Here is a 16,061-nt window from a genome sequence, read left to right as displayed (position 1 = left end):
ATGGGCTACCTTTCCATTTATGTGTGTCTTCTTTAATTTCTTTCATCAGTGTTTTATAATTTTCAGTGTACTGATCTCTCACCTTCCTGGGTTAAATTTACTACTAGGTATTTTATTCTTTTTGACTCCATTGTAAATAGGATTGTTTTCTTAATTTATCTTTTGTTGTCGGTGTATAGAAACACAACTTAGTTTTGAGGAGCTGGGATCTTAACCTGTTTGGGCTGCTATAACAGAAACACCATAGACTGGGTAGCTTATAAAAAACAGACATTAATTTCACACAGTTGTGGAGTCTGGGAAGTCCAAGATCAAGGGGCTGGAAGATTCTGTGTTTGGTGAGAACCCACTTCCTGGTTCATAGACAATGCTCTTTGCTTTGTACTCACATGGTAAAAGGGGTCAAGGGAGCTTTTTGGGGCCTCTTTTGTAAGGGCGCTAATCCCATTTGTGAGCAATCCACCTTCATGACCTGGTCACTTCTCAAAAGTTCCATTTCCTGATACCATTACCTTGGGGGTTAGGATTTCAGCATGTGAATTCTGGGGGGATACACATATTCAGTCCATAGCACCAAGCAAGCACTATAAACATAGAGCTAGGTAAAGCAATGCTTTTATTACTGGACTTTATTGTTTTGTATGTTATCTCAGTGTATTTATTATGGTATATGTTCTTTTTGTGACATGTATAGTTATGAATATTTTAGATTTACTTTTATGTTTGTGTCTGTGTAATCCTTTTCCAAAGAATTCCACGAAGCAATAATATTTTGTATTATGGTGAAATGTCTTTACAATAAATACATTTTGATAGAATGTTTAGACCAGCAGTAAATTAGTACATTTAAAAGTAAAATGTTATCATTGGCTAGAGTAAGAGGGAAATATTGGGATTATGTGCAAAAACTCATTCTCACCTATGTTTTAAAGTCTATATGTGTATGTGTTTATATGCATGTATATTTATGTTTGATGGTGGTTTGGGAGTTTCTAATTGCATATCTTTAGCTGGCCAGGATCAAGTCTCTGAGTTTGACAAACTCATGTAAAGAAGCATTTACTAGGCAATGTACACAACAAGTGTTTGCTACACAACCTACTCTGCTCTGGAAGACTTAGTCTTTGCCCTGAAGATGCTTGAAGTTGTTTCCATGACAGACATGCATCTAGTTAATGGAATATAAGGCAGCCTGATATAACGACTCAGTTAGATGTAAAGCAAAATGGATACTTGTAATCGGCTGAACATTTCAGCTCTCTTGTTTGTTTCATAGCACTCTAGCAAATGAAGATAACTTTACCAATGGTGTGTAACTCTGTACTTTATACAGAGCTGATTTTTAAGAGTACATTTACTAAATTGGATTATTCACTAAAAAAAATGTTTGTACCTTGTAAAACAAATCTCTTTTATCAGAGCTACTTGTAACTTTGATTTAGTGAGCCCTTTAACGTACTATTTACTGTAAGAATTTTACATATGAAGGTATGATGTAATTTGTTTCTTTTCCATAGAAAAGGGAATCACTTTTTCTAACTAAAGTTATCTCAGGAAACTCCATCTTTCTAGAATGTTTTATTCTTATGCCGGGAGAATATGTGTAAATGAGGGTTAGTTATTTTATTCATGATTTTTCTCAGGTAAGGGGAGGAATCTAGTTTTTTAAAAGACCGTGTCGGCTGAAAATTCTATGTTAATTAAAAGACTCAGTTGTAAATAACTTGAAACAGGTATCATGATCACTATTCCTTCTGTCTCTGATGACACATATTAAATGTTTGTTTGCTGGGTTGCGTTATCATTTTTGGTCAGATTTTCTTAGTAGCAAATTACTTTTTGTTATTTTAGGCAGCAAAAGGAAGGGGAAAAGACTTACACATGTAAGCCTTAGTAAAATCTTATAACATTTCAAACTCTGCTGTGATAAGGAGAAAGCTGTTTGGAAATTTTTCTTTGCCAAGAATGGAAACAATGTTACTTTAACAAAAAAGAAATTAAGAATTAAGAAGGACTTGTTAGGGGATTACTTATGCTTAGGAGTGCACTAAAGGTTATGGGGGAATCAAAAGTAACACAAGACATTGGTAGTATCCTAAAGAGCTGTCTACTTGAGTAGATAAGATTAAGACCTATGAAAAAATTGAATACTACAAAAGGAAAGGCCCAGAAATGCCAGTGCAAAGTTTAAACAGCACATAAACCCTCATCATATGTTGGTCCTGACATATATAGGTATTTCCTGTACCTATATAACTCAGCACAACTGGACTTCCACCAGCACATTAAAGCCACTTGGTTTTATGTCGAATGTTTTTGTTTGGTGTTAAATCTAGTGAAGCAGCAAACCATATTAACTCTAAAGTCAGGCAAGAGAATATCTTAAATTCAGAAGATGACAGGGAGACCTTTGAACAGGTTGGGGCCAGTTTCTTTGGCGAAAATCACCCCAAGGTTTGCTTCAGGTTCCAAATCGAGGTGTTCATTCAGGAGCTAATCCATCCTCCCTGGGCTTTTGGAGGCTTTTTGGCCTTTGCTGATGGGAATTTTGCCTGGGAAAGGACAGAGGAATGGGGCTTAAGCTGATTGGAGTATGTAGTCACTGTCAAGTCTGGGAATGTCTAGGAGAAAAGATTAATAACGCACTGCACCTTCCTTGTGAGGGGGTCTTGCTAGCTCTGGCCCTGACCCTAGCCCTTTGAAGGGTCTCACTGTTCAGTCTCATGCACCACTCCAGAGCCCAAGCTTTTTTTTTTTCTTCCAAGTACGCTTCATGCTAATGGTGCCAATTTATGCCTTACACAGTTTCTTCAATGATTGGATCAGTTAGGGCTCTGTTTACTGTGACTGAAATCCCAAAACATACTGGCTGAAGAAGAAAAGGGACCTTTTGGCTCTTATAACCTACAGAGTCAGAGTAGGGCTGATTTCTGGCCCAAGCAGTGTCATCAGAGCTCAGTTTCTTTTCTCTAAACTCAGCTCAGCCCTCCCTCTGTTGGCTTAGACACGTTCTTCACTCATGAATACAAAATGGATGAGGTACTTCAGATTTGACACCCTTTCAAAACCAGGAGCCAACAGTGATTTCTTTACAATGTCTCACTGTATCTTATTGGCTTCAGTGGGGTCTCATACCATCTCTGAACTAATTTCTGTATGTCTGGGGATAGAACAAGCTTATTGGCTTAAGACTGAGTGGCATTCTGCATTCCTTGGTTGGATTCCCACCCAAAGCATATAAGTTAGAATGTGGAAGAGGTAATGTCTGAGAGGAAATAATAAATCCAAACATTAGCTAACTACAATAATAACTGAGCTTATTATTAATATTATGGTTGCAAATTCTGTTCTGACCACCCATGATTAATAATAATATCTGTGTGGTTATCTAAAAAAAGTAGAAGGGATGGCGTGCGTTTGACAACAGTAAGGCCACAAATGACCACTGTAATTTGGTGTCCAAATATTTTTGGCCAACAAATGTTCTCAGAAAGTATATACTGATTAAAACAGCATCTACAGCCAGCATGGGTATATGGTCATGTAGGCCTGTGGTTAGAGTGCTTGAGTATTTGTATATTTTGTGAATGAAGGTCAATTTTGAAGCCAGAATTCCAGAATTGGGCATTGTTGGTAAAGGATTAACTAAACCCCTTCTCCTTCTGCATAAGATTTCGACCTCTGGTTAATTCTGTAGCTCTGTTCTCCTGGAAACCTGAAAATAATAAAATGTCAACAGTATTGCCAAGTAACATTGGTTAGGGTAGAAATGACCCTTGGCTAGTAAGAATGGCTACCTGGAAGTAGGAGAGTTTCCTTGGTATGGCCCTGGCTCTGTTCTCCAAGAGGGGCTGTTTATCCATTCTGCCCATGGCCCTGGCTCTGTCCTCCGGGAGGACCCCTTGTCCATTACCTTCCCTGAAGTGAGTAGTGAGGGGTAAGCCCTCATTGGTAGCTGTGCAGACTTTGTAAGCCATTTCCTAACCATCTTATTCCAGAGCCCAGAATCTTACTGGACCTACAGGCGAGAGCTAAATAGCCTCCCCTGACTGGGGTGAGTGGGCTGTTAACGACAATATTAACAAGGTTCAACGTTTCTGTGACGTTTTTGGTTTCCAAATGCTTTTATAAACATTAGTGCATGCAATCCTCAAAACAATATCACAAGTTCAGGATTTGGGGGTAGTGAGAAAGGCCATTGGGAAATTCAAGGTGAATTACTTGGCCTCAGATTTGATGAGACATCCATCTCTTCCCACCAAACCAATGACTTTTTTCTGGCAAAGGAAACTCATACTGAGAAGCCATATTCAAGTCTGGAACACCTGATCCCACCCTCTTCTCTCCCTTTTATAGAACGGTGGATTTCAGTTATGGAAAGGCTGATAATATTGTTATAGAGCCATGACTTTCACTTCATCTTCCCCTGTGGCTGAGGGTTTCATCAGAGTGCCTTCAGAGGTCAGATCATAGCAGATGAGATGGGGGATGGGGTTGAGAAGAGCTCGTCAAACTTGGCTCTGGGCTTCTTATCCCCTCTCAACCAGGGCAGCCCAGCTTTGGTCTGTATCATTAGAAGATAGGGTTCCACTACTAACAAAAAACTTGAAAACCATGGTTATTAGCTAAATCCATCATCTCTGCAGATGAAAAACTTGAGGCCCAGAGAGGTTAATTTATTGACCTGATGTTACACAGATGCTCACTGGAGGAACTGGCATTAACACTTGGGTTTCCTGAATCCCAGATCAGTGCTCTTTGCACTGGAGTGGCTGCCTGTTACTTCCCTTGGTGTGGCATGTGGCCTAAGATAAAGGGTGGGAGTCAGGCTCTGCCCATGACTGAGAGCACGGATGACTTGGGCAGGCAGCTTCACATCTTGCTCTTGGCCTCCCAATTCCTCATTAGGTGAAGCAAGAACAATCCTGGCTTTGCATCAGGGAGGGGATGCTCTGTGCATAGCTGATGGTGCACCCTGCTAGGATCTTGGCATCTTTCAGGCATTTTATCAGCCCCCATTTACCAAGCCACTGCCTGAATTCCTTCTGCTGTTTCATCTCCCCATCCCCCATGCTGCTGGTTAACAATGCCATTTAAAATCTCAAGTAGGAGGGGACGACATAATTGTCTCATTAGATTTGGGGGTTTTAGAATGTTGTTCTTCCCCAGAGTTGTGCAGATAGAGTATATGTATGTAGGTCAGCTTGATTCTCTCTCTATCCATGGTCTGAGAGTATTAAATATGCAAGAGATGGCTGCTTTGTCCATGTCTCCTTCTCCCCAGTTCGCATCACATAATGTTTGTTTCTGCTCAGGAGTGGAAAGAAATGATTGCTTTAGATTTGCTTTTCTTTTACGAACTAGAGAAATACCTCACTATGTCGTATCTAAATGTGGCTTTTCACGCAGTTTCAGCTTTTGTGGGGGGAGGGGTGTGAGTAATTTCCTCCTGTGTGTCTCATTGCCCCATAGAGAGGAAAACAGAACCCCAATGTTTGGAATGCCAATGATTTAGGAAGTTTCTAGCAGGTCTGCCATTTGTTCCAACTACCAGGTTTGGTCCCAGAAAAAGACTCTTGCATTTTGGCTCTGAGTGGTAGGGGTTCTCTGCATGTCAAGGGAAGGGGCCCGAGAAGTTGAAGGTGACGTGGTGTGCCCCCTAGATTCTAAACCTCCTTCCTATCCAATGTGCCTATCCAATGCTCAAGTGAGAGCTGGGGCTAGTCTGCATGAGAAGGTTCTGTGTCACATGTCATGTGTCTGGGTTGGTGTCCATCAGTGGAAATGATTAGGACAGACTTTGTTGGTGGGAGTTTGTCCATATTCTGAGAATTAAAGCCTATTTTCTTTAGAATTAGAGTCACTTTCTCAGCTGTTTATATTCCATTTAAAATTTTTTTTTTCTGTTCCTTGCTTTGTTCTTTTGGTCTTTGACAAATGAGAAAAATTCTTTTTAATAACTTTAAAAAAAAGTAATTGAAATGCTGTCCAGAGAGGAAAAAGTAATCAAATTGCCTAACAGAGAAACATTGTCCATTTGAGTTTTTATTTGTTTTAGCACTAAATCTCATTCCCCCCCTCCCCTTTTTCTAAGTGTGTAACAACAAAGTAGGAGGTAATTTTTATTTTTTCCAAAATGACTTCAGGGAAATCCCTTTTAAACCTATGGATTTTAGCCCAATGAGGGATCCTCTTCCTTTGATCTAAATTTTGCATATTGTCTGTTTCTTACAGGGCTTCCGTATTGTCTCAGGCTCCACTGGAAATGCAGCAAGGATTCCTAGCACATCCCAGTTGCCATAGCAACAGCAGTCTTTCCCATAATGAGCTGCATCATCTGAACTGATGTCACAGCATCATGCAGCAGGTCAAACAAGGCATCTTCTAGTATTGCATCCTACAGATGTGCTGTAAACATCAAAAGAAGGCGGTGGGAGCAGGAGATGGTGAGTGTTAAATGTCTGGGCCTTAATTTTATGGCTGTTTTCTTGGTTAGTCGGTGTCTGTTAAGGCGGTGATGGGAGGATGTTGTCTGCTTAAAATGGACTAGGGAAAGAAGGGCTGTTTTACCTAAATCTGTTTTCAGGCTGCTGGGTTAAGACAAAGGCCTATAAGAGTCATAGAGGAATCAAAATATGTGGAATTATTCTTGTTCTATCTCTGCCTGTTATTTTTAATGTTCTCATGGAATTTTTCATAAACATAAGATATTTTTCTATTGCAAAACCCCAAATAGGCTCTAAATTGAGCAGTTCACAGTATTTAAAGACTGTAAAGATATCTATTTCTTTTTTATGGGGAGAGCTTATTCGTCCCCTATTTGCTCTTGTGATTTATGAAATATTAAGTGATTTACAATATGAGATTCAGTATTTACCTCGGTTGGGTTTCAGTTTCTTCATGGCAAGGAACGAATGCTGAATAAGCATTTGACATAACCCTGATGTGAAAGGGGATCTCTTGAATGTTCAAGACAGAATTTTTTAAAAACATAGAGACCCAAACAAAATGAAATTACTTGAGCCTATTGATTTATATGGTAGTCCTTCGACCCGTGTCCTTCACAGTTAGTTGAAAGACTGCCACAATATTTTTTCATCTCTAGCTAGTCCTCAAAATAGCTGGAGTTATCTGCAGGCTGACTTGTAACAAGTCTCCTCTCTGCGGCAGTTGCAGTGAAGGGTAACCCTATGGAGAGCCTCTGCAAGTGGCAGTGGTGTTGCTACCTCTTGCTTAACTTTAACCAGAATCTGATAAGATGAATAAATAGCAGAGTCCTCAGTGACTGTGGCAAATACAGATCCCTGGGCTCAGTCATAACCTCAACTCAATTCTGAAACTCTATGTAAACACGTATGGTGCTTATTTCAACTCCTAGCTCTGTCTTTAGGCCTCTTCATTATTATTAATTTTTTTTCTAAAAAATATGACCTGTCATTATCAGATAAGGAGCAGTGAGTTGCCTTTTGTTTTGGGCAATGGATTTCCCAGGTGCAGCTGATTGCTACTAAGGGAGGGAAGGGAGGAGGCGCATGTCAGTCCAATTGATCAGTGTGTCCACTTGGGATCAGGGAGTGGTCTTTGGCTCAGTGCTGCCGAGCTGATAGTTTTTATTTGAAAAGTCGTACAGGAATGAATGGCAACCCTTGAGTTCCTCTTCTGTGAGGCTGTTTATTGAGCCTAAAAGAGATGCATCACAGGAAGCAGGAAAAGCAGTACCTCTTGCTAGCTTGGAGTGATTTGTTTTTTTTGTTTTTTTGTGGGTTTTTTTGCACAGAGTCTAGCCTATTGGTCCCATTAGGCACTAGCTGGGATGAAAGACCTTGGATTTAATTAGTTTGTTTCTACACATCACACACATGCTGCTCTTGGTCCTTTAAGTTTATGTGCCTGACATGCAGCTGTTTGGGATGGGAGAGGTCAGCTCAGCCTGGCTTTATCGCAGGCACTTAGGAGCATGGGTTGTTCATTGCCTGCTTTTTGTATGTCGTAAAATGTGAACAGAAAGCTCTGCTGGGACTTCTGGGTGTGAATACAGCTAAGTCAGAAGCTCTAAGGTGACAGGGAGGAGTGCTAGATGGTGATGGGGGAGGGGAAAGTGTGTCTAGTGGCTGGATTAAGGGTCTGGAGAAAATCACTCAGTGGCCGTTGGAATTCATTTAAAGTATTACTTCCAAGGAAACGCAATGAAGAAAGACTTGCTTTGGTAACATAAATTGCTAGGAATAAAAATAACCAAAGGCAGCATTTTAAGGAGTTTCCTATTTGCTTAATTTTTGTTTCTTTTGTCTAACAGTGTTCTCAGCTGCTTCATCATGGGTGATTTGTACCATTACTGGAAGTCGCAGAAGCCAGATTCCTTAAAGGCAATGATAGGAAAAGTGGAGTCATGCTTTGAGGGTGGGGAAGGCGCTGGAGGGTGTGGGCTGACGCAGTTATCTGGTAGAATCTCCTTCTAGTTTAGAGGAGCCTGTGATCTCTCCTCGCCTCTGCAAATGTTCAAAATGCTTTTGCAGTTCCCAACTTTATGCTTTTGTGCTCTTTTTGCTCTAGGAGAACAAAGCCCTAGTAACGGGAGCTGTCATCCTGGGTGCTCGGTTTCTTTGCAGAGGGCCACAGCCTGTGCTGCTCTCTGATTAGCTGTGTGTCTTAATTACTGGCTAAGGCTATTTCAGTTGTCTTAGTTTAATATATCCCCAAGGGGTGGATGGGGTGTGCGTGTGTATGGGGGATGGGAGAGATTGCTCTATGGCTGCATTTTGTGATGTTTCACTGAAACTTTCTAGAATTTAGAGAATTTTGTTTCACAGTGATTAGTGAAAGATCATTAAGATCATATTTATTGTGTGGCCAAGTTTAGACCATGGAAGCCTGAAAAGAAACTAACTTCCTCTATGCTTTTGGTTATGGCTTTCTTCACTGAATTACAAAGGTACAAAGAAGTTTAATTCTTTGTAGATAACTAGGCCATGGTGGGGTGATAAAAAGAAAAATCATAGTAACAACCACAGCTCTTATTTATTCAATTCTTATTATGTATTGGCACTGGACTAAACATTGTATGTAACTTATTCAGCCCTTATAATGACATTATGAGATAGAGAGTACCAATCTCATTTTATAGGATTAAGTTATTATTATTTACATTTTACAGAAACTAAGTCTTAGCCAGGTTACCAAATTCGGCTAAGGTCATATAGTTAATAAGTTACTGGACCAGGATTCCAAATCAATGTGATTTGACTGTGATGCCCACCTGCTTACCCACAGTCATCTTAGTTTTATAGCATCTTAACTGTATACCGTCAGAGCAGTCATCTTTACTCTATCGAACTCACCCCACCCTTCTCATTGTAATTGGAAAATCAGATTTCACACGTAGAATGAAATCTCATTTACAGCACTAAGATCCGTTTTACTACAGGGATGAGCATGAATCTTGGTCAGATCCTACTCTGATCCCAGAGATTAAAGTAATGCAGACTTGATGCTCAGACCTTTTGCCAGTACCCTTGCTTGACATATCTTTCTAGCAGGATCTGAGTATGGGAAATGCTACATGAATGAGTGTGGGCATGATGGAGTTGTAATAAAAGCAGGTCTTACCTGAGTCAGTAATGATTCAAGTTTGTTGTACCTGTCTTACCAGCTACATATGTAGTGCTCTGCTAACTTTAAGACATTTGAATTCCTTGCCAACACCAGCAAGGAATAGAAGAGTAGACTTCTCTTACAGTCAGGAAGCTGTAATCCATCTCGTGGGTTAGGAAGATAAAAGAGAGTTATTTTGCTGAGTATTATTAGTGGCTGAATCTAAATGCTGCCTACCTCTGACAAAGTACAAGAATGACCATCTTGTGCAACATCCTGGAAGCCTTGTGTTTGAGGAGAGCTGCTACAGTCATCTCTGCATCATCTTGCCCATCCCCAGCTATCCACGCCCAGTGTCATTACTGGGCCGTAAGGGCTGTTCTTTGTTTGACTGTGGGGCTAATGCACACACTGACAGCACATTGATATTGATTCCGGTATGATGAATACTTAGAAATATTATTCCACAGAGCTCATTAGCCGTTACTAGGTTCTGGGAAGAAGTTAATCTTTGTCCCAGCCAGTTTCAAGGAGGCCCAAGCTCGTGTCTGCATGAGCTACAGAAATTAGAGGCTGACCAGAAAGCAACGGAGTTGCTGGGTGCAGTGACCACAGGAGTTAGGTTCTATTTAGGGAATAAAAAAGCCAGTGGAATTTAGGGAAGTTGGTAGTCCTGCTACATGTCTCAGATTTCCTTCTATTTCCAATCCTAGAATCAGGGAATGATAACTTGTTTTGATCCTATGTATTCAATTGAATTTAACACCTATTTATTGAGTATCTACTATGTGCCAGGCACATAGCAGTGGAACAAGACAGATGCAGATCTCTTACCCAACTGCATTCTAGCAGCAGGGGTGGAGGTGCGGAGATAAAAATAAACAGATAAATTTACAGTGGAATAATTTATTCTCTTTGATACTGTAGTACTATTTCCATTTACTTCTATTCCAGAGATACACCCATTATCTCTGCACATATGCATATATGGTCTACATGTGGAGGTAAAATCGCTGCATTGAATAATAGGTTTGGTTTTTTTCTTACTTTTTTATATAACATTCATTTTTATTTAACAGCTACCTTCATTAGATATTCATTGAAAAGAGGTTCACTGTAAGTAAGAAGTAGGTGCGGGAAAGAGGTTGAGCATCTAGAATTTTTTTATGTCAAAGTTTCAATACAAATTAAAAAATAAAAATTATTTTGTTCCAGTCAGCAAAGAAAAATAAACTGTGGGCACATCAGACTAGGAAAGAGGAAATGCAATGTTAAATGAAAATGAAATAAAAGGGGAGCTGTGTGAACTAGCAGAATAGTTCAATCCAAACTTTTTAAAGATCCTGGAGAAATTGTTTTCATTTTTCTACCTTGACAGGCTTAAGCCCTGTGATTTTTGCTTGATTTCCATAGAGCATCTCCATCACTTTGGCTTTGGTGGAGCCAAGTAGCTTTGATTTTTTTCTTCTTGAGTTTGGATTAGAATCTTGCTGGGTGTGAACAAAGCCAATTTGGTGATTAGCATTTTGTTGGTATTAAGCTATTCTGAAAAGTATAATTGTAATTAAACAAAAAGTACATGTCTATCTCAATTGACATAAACCTGACGTATGGAAATATGAAATGTATATGACAGATCAGTTTAAGGAGTTTTTTTTCATTTTTATGAAAGATATTTTTAATCTTTAAAAACTGTCCAGTAAGCCCTCTAAATGGAACATTCCAGCCAGCACGCTGGTGGAGGTATGTGCCAGTCACCTCCAGCTACAAGCAGCCTGTTTATTCACCCTAGTATGCCTTACAAACATCACTTTAAATGGGAAGCATTTGTCTAAACAATCATATTAACTAATGTATTCAAAACTATGATTGTGGGACTTCCCTGGTGGTCCAGTGGTAGAGTCTGTCTTACAATGCAGGGGACATGGGTTCGATCCCTGGTCGGGGAACTAAGATCCCACATGTAGTGAGGGAACTAAGATCCCACATGTAGTGGGGCAACTAAGCCCGTGATCTGCAACTACAGAGCCCACGTGCTCTGGAGCCCGCGCGCCACAACTACGGAGCCCACGCGCCACAACTAGAGAGAAGCCCATGTGCCACAGTGAAGACCCGACATAGCCAAAAAATTAAATAAATAAGTAAACATGAAAAAAAACCAAAACTATGATTATATTTTTAAAAATATGTTATTTATTTATTTTCCTTATTTGTTTTTGCTTTTTGGCTGCCTTGGGTCTTAGTTGCGGCACTCGGGATCTTTGTTGAGGCGTGCGGGATCTTTTTGTTACAGCACGCGGTCTGCTCGGGTTTCTCTCTAGTTGTGGTGGCGCGCGGGCTTCTCTCTAGTTGTGGCGGCGCGCGGGCTTCTCTCTAGTTGTGGCGTGCGGGTTTTCTCTCTGTAGTTGTGGCGCGTGGGCTCCAGGGCACGTGGTCTCTGTAGTTTGTGGCATGCGGACTCTCTCATTGAGGTGCGTGAGCTCAATAGTTGTGGCACGCGGGCTTAGTTGCCCTGCAGCATGTGGGATCTTAGTTCCCTGACCAGGGATCAAACCTGCGTCTCCTGCATTGGAAGATGGATTCTTTACCACTGGACCACCAGGGAAGCCCCTCAAAACTATGACTGTATTTTCATGAAATTTTTCATCCTTCACACGCGTGTGTGAAGGATGTCTGACTTGTGACAGTCACTTGTGGAGTGACTGTTCCTCTTTGATGGCAATTGCACATACCCAACTCAATAGATGGGCCATGAATGGGAAAGCTTTTCAGGGGAGTATCACTTTTTATAGGACTTTGGCTATAGCAACAGACTTTTAGGTATTTTGAATTAATAGGGCTGAAGATTTCGTTTCCACAAGCACATACCTATCAACAGCTGAATCCCCCAGTTGGTTTTAAGACTTGGTGAAGACAAAGGAGAGACTTTTTCCCTTGTAAGCCACCAGCCATGTTTTTCTCTGTTCTTTTTTTTTTAAACATCTTTATTGGAGTATAATTGCTTTACAATGGTGTGTTAGGTTCTGCTTTATAACAAAGTAAATCAGTTATACATATACATATGTTCCCATATCTCTTCCCTCTTGCATCTCCCTCCCTCCCACCCTCCCTATCCCACCCCTCTAGGTGGTCACAAAGCACCAAACTGATCTCCCTGTGCTATGCGGCTGCTTCCCACTAGCTATCTATTTTACATTTGGTAGTGTATATATGTCCATGCCACTCTCTCACCCTGTCACATCTCACCCCTCCCCCTCCCCGTATCCTCAAGTCCATTCTCTAGTAGGTCTGTGTCTTTATTCCCATCTTGCCACTAGGTTCTTCATGACCTTTTTTTTTCCCTTAGATTCCATATATATGTGTTAGCATACTGTATTTGTTTTTCTCTTTCTGACTTACTTCACTCTGTATGACAGACTCTAACTCCATCCACCTCACTACAAATACCTCCATTTCATTTCTTTTTATGGCTGAGTAATATTCCATTGTATATATGTGCCACATCTTCTTTATCCATTCATCCGATGATGGACACTTAGGTTGCTGTAGGGCATGCTCCAAACTCTTCCAGCCGTCTTGCATTTGTTTGCTTTGAGTCACAAGGGGAAGTGGGAAGAGAATGTAGAACCTTTAGAGCAGGGTCTCAAACTGGGTGATTCCTGAGCTTGTTTTGTATAGCTGCAGGGCAGGCTTCATGGGCCGGCAACCTATGTTGCAGCATAGGGCCCTGCGCTGAGAGGGGTCCACACTTGGTTTAATGCTCTGCTATTGCCAGCTTGCAATTCTTAGTAATTTTTGAGCAAGGGGTTCTTCATTCTCATTTTACACTGGACCCTGCAAGTTACCTAGCCAGTTCTGTATGGCCCTTTTGATATAAAAAATTGACACACAAATCTGAGTTTTAAGCTTCTCTTTAAGAATTAGATGATGTGGCTCACTTGGCAAGAGTTGACTGCCTTAGATGGAGCAGTATTCTCCAGTTCATCACGGTCTCCCCGCTACTCCCATCCATTTACCCCCACTGCTGCTGCTTGAACCCTGTGGGTATTTGAGTTTGAGACTTCTATTCCGGAATAATTCACATGGCAATTGTAGAGCTTAAAAAAAACAGAAGGACCATTGTCAAACAACCGAGAGAAAAGATGCCATGCATAGTAATTTAGAAGCATCCATGGTAATTCACCACCATGCACAGTAGTTCAGTGGGATTTCTTTTATAGGCAATGGGGGGGACATATTACATTGTACCTGAAGATATTTGATAGGTCAGGCTTGTTTGTCACCACCACTTCTTTCAGGGGAGAAATCAAATGTTCTTTGCAAAGAAGCTAATTAACCATCCTGTTGGTTCATTGTTTGCATTAATTTTCCCGCCCTTTGTTTACTACTTGATTACTTTTATCCCCTGCTTTGTTTAAGTTTATTTAAATTACACAGTATTTTTATGCTGGCTGGGTATTTTTTTAGCGCTATTTTTTTCTCTCTATCCTTTCTTTCTAGGAGGCTAGGGACCTATAATTTGAGATTATATTACTGTAGGAAGAGTTCACTTTTTTTGTTAGTTAAAAAGGGAATTACAGTCAATATTTATAAGGAACCCTTCTCCAGCAAGGGAGTTCCAGCCATGCTAATGTTAATGTTCGTAAGTCCAGATCTGCCATTACTATTTATAATAATGAGATGCTGGTGACAGACTCCTGGACCTTATAGTAGGTAAAGCATTCTCACCCATCATGTCACAGTGAAAAGATACTGTATTAATCTACAGATGTGCAGAGAAATGTTAGAGAATTAACATGAATGATGGTATTTGCTGCACTGGAAAAAGGTTAATTTTTTTTTTTTTTTTTTTGACCGTGTGACAGTAAACAAGGACCTGACAAATCCGTAAGGGGCTTTTGTCACATCTTAGAGATGGAGTCTTCTCTAAGGATTAAGCCCCAAGGACTCACAGCTTTACTCTGTGCCCTGTAACAATCCTAATGCCCACCATGTCCACCACTGTACAAGCTGTAAAGCCAGCTGTTTCAGATAATTTCACCAGCAGTCAACAATCAACAGATGTGTCAAATGTCTACCATGTGCAAAACCATGTGCTGAAGGAACACTTTACAAATTAGGGCAACCATAGGCAAGCACGTGTATATTACTTGGAGAGCTTGTCATAGATTTAACCCTGTGTTGTCTGGGCTCTGCTTATAGACAATTCTGATTAGTTCTTCCCTTGCTCTAGAGGTACTCTGAGATGGGGCTCCAGGTATATCTGGGGCTGCCATCTCATCTTGTATTCTTTTCATTCAATTCCTTGATTTAAATGTTTTTTCTTAAATAACTCATTACTTTTTCTGGCCCACTCAGAATCTTTGTTTCCCACCCACTCTCAGCTTTTTCAGTTCTTAATGCTCATCCTTTGTTTCTACCCCATCAGTCTCCAATCACTGTAACCTTCTGGGATAGCTGTGAATCCACCAAAATCCTCCCCACCAGCAGCCCCCCAGGCCCCCATCTTCCCTGCTACTGTTTATTCCCATTATATTATCATAAAAATAGCCCATCTAAAACCAAATGACACTTCAGCTCCCCTTGTGAAGTAATCTGCTTACATTTAGCTTTAAATATTTAATTCAAATATTGCACTGTATTTAACCTGTTTTTTGTTTTGCTGTGAATTAAAAGAGAATGAGTCTAAAACGCATATTAGTCACTCTTCCAGGCAATCTATGTGGGGCATCAACTAGAAATTACCAAAATAGCAGGGCCTTATGTGGTAGAAGACTACATGCAAAATTAAAACAGGTGTACAAATGTAGTTAAAAATTTTTGTCCTTCAGTGTTATTACCACATTGCATTTTCAATTAAAAATAAATAAAAATGGGGGGAGGGGATGGTGAGAAGGTAGGCATCACAGCAAGGCTCCAGAGAGAAACACATTTCTTCAGCCTTGGCTAGGAGTGGCACGCAGCTTATAGAACACTGAGAATATCTGTCTCAGAAGAGCAGCTGCTTGAAAAGAAAGGACAGACCTGAAAATAATGGTAAAAAATAAAAATAACCACAAAACAGGCATGATTGCTCAGAGAACTAATAAAGAATCAGATTGGTGAATTAAAATATTACAGTTTTCACTAATTTAGTATTAAATGATTGATAACGTGATTTTTAAGCATTTGAATTTTGACTAAACTGAAAATGAATACGCTAAGAGGCAGAGGACCAAGAAAAAAGTAACGTAACCAGCTTAAGAAGAGACATGTTTCACCATGTTATTTTTTAGTTAGAGGGTTTTTCCTTTTGGTCCTTGCTCTGGTTAGTATTATTAGGTTTATTTGTTGTGAAGGTGAATAAACCCATATATTTTGTTTTAATTTTAAAAAATATTTTCTTTAAGAAAATAACAAAAATCATGGTCTCTGGCATGATATTTTTTTCTGGTGCTTAGATGCTAAATCTTAACTCCATCCTTTTGTAA

At 40.1% G+C, this 16,061-nt stretch overlaps 1 protein-coding gene and 1 long non-coding RNA gene across 8 annotated transcripts in view; one reads left to right on the top strand and one right to left on the bottom strand.

Annotated features, from left to right (window-relative positions):
* The window catches only part of AKAP6 (A-kinase anchoring protein 6), a 583,646-nt gene that overhangs the window by 95,785 nt on the left and 471,800 nt on the right, over positions 1 to 16,061 (top strand). For all 7 annotated transcript variants that reach the window (XM_082451989.1, XM_082451988.1, XM_082451985.1 and 4 more), the window contains one exon: positions 6,235 to 6,446. The gene's annotated coding sequence lies outside the window, so the exon portion shown is untranslated. The remainder of the gene's footprint in view (positions 1 to 6,234; positions 6,447 to 16,061) is intronic.
* LOC309656169 overlaps positions 1 to 16,061 on the bottom strand; it is a 224,613-nt gene that overhangs the window by 167,674 nt on the left and 40,878 nt on the right. The window lies entirely within an intron of this gene.

This window comes from Balaenoptera physalus, assembly GCF_965194825.1.
Source record: "Balaenoptera physalus genome assembly, chromosome: 2".
NCBI classification, from domain to species: Eukaryota; Metazoa; Chordata; class Mammalia; order Artiodactyla; family Balaenopteridae; genus Balaenoptera; species Balaenoptera physalus.
This window is presented reverse-complemented; position numbering and strand designations above follow the sequence as displayed.